Source organism: Ziziphus jujuba, chromosome 7 (genome assembly GCF_031755915.1).
Source record: "Ziziphus jujuba cultivar Dongzao chromosome 7, ASM3175591v1".
NCBI classification, from domain to species: domain Eukaryota; kingdom Viridiplantae; phylum Streptophyta; class Magnoliopsida; order Rosales; family Rhamnaceae; genus Ziziphus; species Ziziphus jujuba.
This window is the reverse complement of record NC_083385.1, coordinates 8906823-8912588: the sequence shown is the minus strand read 5'-3', so window position 1 is coordinate 8912588 and position 5766 is coordinate 8906823. Positions and strand designations below refer to the sequence as shown.

Genomic DNA, 5766 nt, shown 5'->3' with positions numbered 1-5766 from the left:
TTCAATTGAAAGTTTTTGATTCAACAATTATTATAATTATAGACAGTAGTGACAAAAATAGAGTAAAATAGGTAAGAAATCAATTCATCATCTGGGACATCTAACCCTCATAAAAGTTGGAATCAACAGATTCCTTGAGCAACTCTTGAGTTAAGTAAATATCTATAGTATATAGATATAGAATATTAATTATTATTATAAATATTTTATTATTATTAATATTATTAATATTAAAGTAATAAGCTTTGTTTTAGAACTTCATTCAAAAAATGAAACTTTCTTTGAATGACTATGGAAAAAAAATGAGAAAATAATTTCTAGTTTGATCTTTTTTTATTGTATCGACGAATCCATTTTTTTAAAGAATGATAAGTAACCTTATCTTATAATGAAAACGCCTTTTATTTATATTTACTTTAAATTGAAATTGAACTTATTAGATTCAGTAGTAGGTTCATTCACATAATCTGTCAAATGAAAAGAAAAAAAGTCTCGTATGATCAGATCACTCAAAATGGGGTTTTACATTTTGTCTTTCCATATTACACAGCCCCATCCTTGTAATTAGATCAAGAAAGACCCTTTCTTTTGGGTCTAATACACCACCAATGCGTATATCGTGAGTATTTGTTTTTATTTTTTTCTTTATTCTTCCATTGAATACTATCTACTATTGTTATTTGTAATTGGATGACTAACCAATTCCTTAAAATGAAAAAAAAATTCCAACATAAAACATTTTCTCCAACCAAAAAAGTATTTTTTTAAATGGAACATCTAATTGAATCATGAGAATATGATAATCTCCTTCATAAATTATTGGAAACTAAGAAGCCATCACATTCACATTTTACCTGATCCTCAGTTTCGAGCCCAAAGCCAATAATAGAGAAAACCCTTATATTACAAGTACTACTATGAGTACTATAGGAATTTGACGTATTTTCTATTGAATAGTACATAATTCTACATGGACAAGCAATAAGAAAAGAAAAAAGAAATTATCTAACACTTCATTTCGATACGGATTATGAAATTTTGTTGCTGTGTCCAAAGAAGGATAGCTATACTGATTCGGTATACTCTAAAGACACCCTTGGTACAATATTGATGATCTCACAAAGAAAAGATTCAATTTTAGTAAATGGAAATTTACTGATTTCAACTTTTAGGAAATCGATCCCCCTTTGACTGTACAAGAATATGCAGAGCTTAACATGTCTGGAAGCATAGGAGAACGTTCTTTTTCTGATATTATTATCAGTTTTCGATACTGGGTCATTCATAGCATTACTATACCTTCCCTATTCATTGCGGGTTGGCTATTCGTCAGCACTGGTTTAGCTTACGATGTATTTGGAAGCCCTTGTCCAAACGAGTATTTTACGGAGAGCCAAAAAGTAATTCCATTAATAACTGGACATTTTGATCCTTTGGAACAACTTGATGAATTTAGTAAATCTTTTTAGGAGGCCCCAATGACTATAGATAGAACCCATCCAATTTTTATAGTGCGATGGTTAGCTATTCACGGACTAGCTGTACCTACCGTTTCTTTTTTGGGGTCAATATCAGCAATGCAGTTCATCCAACGATAAATATAATCCAAATCATAGAGCTACGATACAATCAAACCCGAATGAACAAAATGTTGAATTGAATCATACCAGTCTTTATTGGGGGTTATTACTCATTTTTGTACTTGCTGTTTTATTTTCCAATTATTTCTTCAATTAAAAGAAGAAAAGAGAATAGTAAAAATATAGTAGGAATTCTCTTATCTCATTCCAAAGGATATAATCTTATAATTATCTATGGCTGTTTATGTCTCTAGCATGACCCCCTGATGAAATGTGGAGGAAAGTAGGAAAAATGGCCGATACTACTAGAAGGATTCCTTTTTGGCTAATAGGTACTGTAACTGGTATTCTTGTGATCGGTTTAATTGGTATTTTCTTTTATGGTTCATATTCTGGATTAGGTTCATCCCTTTAGTAATCGGATGAACCAAGTTGTAGACATGATATGAAAGCATAAGAACTCAACGGTGCCCCTTCGAATTAGACAAAGAAAAAGGGGGTAGGCCCGTTGAGTTCTGAATAATCATAATAGTTTATTCGTCTAAATGGTAAAAAAAATGGATCACTTTTTCCGATGTGTCAAAAAACTCCGTTTCATTTTTTTATGATGTTTTTGGAAAACTCACTTCATTACTTGATTCAGAACATTTGTTCCTTGATAGTATCTAGCAATACTTTCAAAATCACGAAGGAATCACTCTGTTTCCTCTTTTTGGATGACACAACCACAATTATATCTATTTTGTTTTTAATAAGTTTTATAAGTTCATTGAAGAAGTTCTATTTGCTCACTAAAGTTTCCTATATTTTTTGTTTGTCCACTATCATTACTTATGTTCCTCTTGTTTCTCTTATACTTTGGTTTCTATTCTACGCTTATTTATCTCTTAATTTTTAGTATCCAATCGAATAGAAAACTATTGATTCATTCTATGACATTGAAATCTGATAATATTGAACTAATCATACCGCTTCAAATTGGTTTGAAAATACAAAGAAATAAGAAACAAAGAAATAAAGAAGAGGGGAGTAAACTCAAATAGTCTTCTTCACAGTATACATACTAGGAGTGTGGTCCAAGTAATTCAATTCCCAAACTCAGGTAGAAAAAACATAAAAAACAAGAAGCTTTTCAAAACTTTTTTGATCATCCATAATTACATAACATAATTGGCGACAAAAGTTGGATTCTTTTTAGAGCTTGGTGTGGATAAATCTTCGAATCTAGAAATTCATTTCAGAGAATTGAACCTTCTCAAACTGTTTCTTTTTAAGAACCAAAAATATTTGTGCCACAATAACAGATGCCAAGAATACCAAAAGTCCTTGGATGTGTAATGGATCTTGAAGTACTATTTCCCCATCCCCCTTACCAAATTCACTCACATTAGGATTGCTCGTTACTGGTTGATGGACTCTCCCCATGAAACAAGAAGTTCTGGTCTTGGAGGGATAATGTCAACCACTTGACGTCCATCCGATGCATCCACTGTGGTTATTTCGTATCTCCCTTTTTATTTTCATATGATTTTGTTTACTATACCTGACGCTGTAGGATTATAAACATTATTGTTACTCTTGCTTCCTTTAGGATAAATCTGACCCCATCCCCTGTTGCTGCCTACGTATGTGGGATATTTTAAGAAGTGCACATCTTTCTTAGTAGCGGGGTCTGGAGAAATAATAGGAAAGGTGATTTCACTATATTACTGAATAGGAACAGGACTTGTCATAAGAAATTTATTTTTGGTGGGATGATAGCTCTGAAAAGATAGATTGCCTATCTTTTCTTTAATCTCGGGCGAAATACAATTGGGAGGGGCAATTTAAACCCCTTAGGTAAAATAAGAACAGCTCCTACATTCAAAGCTCTTTTTCTACCATTAGCAAGAACTTGTTTCAGTTGCAGATCATAAGGAATTCGAACAACTGCTTCAAATACGATATCAGGAAGTACCGCTGGTGCCTCGATATCCATGGGCTTATTGGCTAAATGGCAATTGGCACATACAATATGGTCGATTGCTTCTCATGGATTTTCATAAACCTGCTATGCGAAAATGGGATATGCATTTGAAATGGGTGCCCAAGTTATTATATATATCATGAGCAAGATGGAAATAGATTGAGTAATCTCTTCCTTTATCCAAGAAAAGGTATTTCTAGTTTACATGGTCCAATCATTGATCCCAAAAAGTTCTACAATAAAATTAGATAAGTTGCTAGTATAGTTCTCTATCTATGATTCTGCTATTTACTGAAATAATTTTACTGGAACATTAAAGGAAGGCCCCATATGGGTAGAAATAATAAGTACAATTTTGAATGGGTTGCTTATGTACAAAGTAACAAGCATTATAATTGAATTGATCTATCATTTTTTAGTCATTCATTGAATGATAAATGACTACAAGTGATGGAGATACACAATTTAAATAACGAAAGATCCAACATTTAAAAATGGTATCTAAAATTACTAGAAAAGTAGAAATAAGACCTGATATAATTTGATCATTATGAGCAAATCCAAAATCTTTGTAGACAGAGCCAATCATTAGTTCCTAACCATGTAGTGAATGGAATCCTATACATAAATCAGTTAATAAAATAATAGAAAACGCTTTTATTATGTCCCTTAAGTTATATAGGAATTCTTGAACCTAAGAGTTAAGAATAACAAGTTCATCATTACCCAGAATAGATTAACCGTTTAGAATAACGAAAGAGATTATATTTGTCGAGAAATGAAAAAACATATTCATATGATTCTCATTGTGCATTTTGATCAATTGGATCCTTTCTTTGTAGATTACATGGTGAGGCTTTGGTAAATGTGTTTCCAGGTATTCCTTAATCATTTTGTCCAAGAGGGAGAGTTCTTTTAATTCTATGAATTTTTTTAGAATACTTTTTTCTTGAATATCATTCAAAAAAATTTCGGAGTGTCTAGTATGCCACCAATTAGTAACCCAAGATTCCATACTTTTATTAAATGAGAGAGAGATCCACCAAGGCAAAAATACTATAAATGAAAGATATATAAGGGAAATGAATGCTTTCTTTTTTGCCATTTTTTCATCTGGGAATTTTAAATGAACTCGCCTCATTTGTCAACTCAATACTACTGTTTCTATTTCTATCAAGCATCGGTTCTATTACATTAAAAGTTATAGAGCCCATGAATCTATTTCCTATTTTTTATTTGTGATTCAGTGATGCGAATCCACCCGAGACAGCTCGACCAACAACCCGCTGGGGTGCTGACCCATTACAAATGAAGGTGGGGCCGATCACTAGGGCCCAAGCCAAGAAGTTCAAGGACAATCTTGCTGTCTTCATACAAGGAATAAGTCATAGTCAAGAGGGGTTGGCCATATCTAAAGAACAAAGGCCTGTTTTACTCATACAAGCAATAGAGGCCAAAACGGGGTCGGGTGACGTTTTTGGTAACAATAAAGAGGCCGGGTTGTATAAATTGGAACCCCATCTTTATGGGTTTAATTTATATGGGGGATGAGTCATAGAAACCAGCCAAAGCAGCTTCAAAGCCGACCAACAAGGAGGTTTGCGCACAAGGAGAAGGAAAGGCCAGATTTGCTGTATTCTTCGCGGGCTTTACTGTATTTTACTGTATTAGCCTTTTCTCTTACTTCCAAGCAAGGGCAACGTGAGGAACTTCACAATAAGCTTATTTGGCATCCTACAAAGCATATTGAAGCTGATTTGGAGCTCACTTGAGTCAAAGAATTGGTCAAAGTCAATGTAGTCAAAAAGCTAGTATTTTAGTTTCCTAATTTTATTCTACTTTTTGTTTTAGGAAACTACCATTATTTTTAGTTTCTATTTATTTATTTTCTGGACAAATAAGATTAGGAAAGTTATTATTTTATTATTTTCTTTGTAAATTAATTAATTCCTAATTCAAAATAAAGGAATTAATTAATCCAAATTAGATTAGGAAAAGGAAAGTTTCGGCCAAGGTAGAATTCTTCATTGAGTGGCCGGTTTTTCCTAGGGTTTTTAGGGTTTATTTTGTTTCTTTCAAAGCCTATTTAAAGGCTTATTTTTCATTAATAATATAACTTTAAACTTTGATTTGATTAAGAAAATACTTGTGAGATTAATTATCTCTTTGTTCTTTGAGAACACCTAAAACACCATTAGAGAATTGGTTGTTTTAGCTTGA

The 5766-nt window shown here is 32.5% G+C and overlaps 1 pseudogene; it reads right to left on the bottom strand.

Moving 5' to 3' along the window:
- Positions 1 to 2804: 2804 nt before the first annotated feature.
- Positions 2805 to 3753, bottom strand: LOC132804507 (cytochrome f-like; annotated as a pseudogene).
- Between the last annotated feature and the right edge of the window lie 2013 nt (positions 3754 to 5766).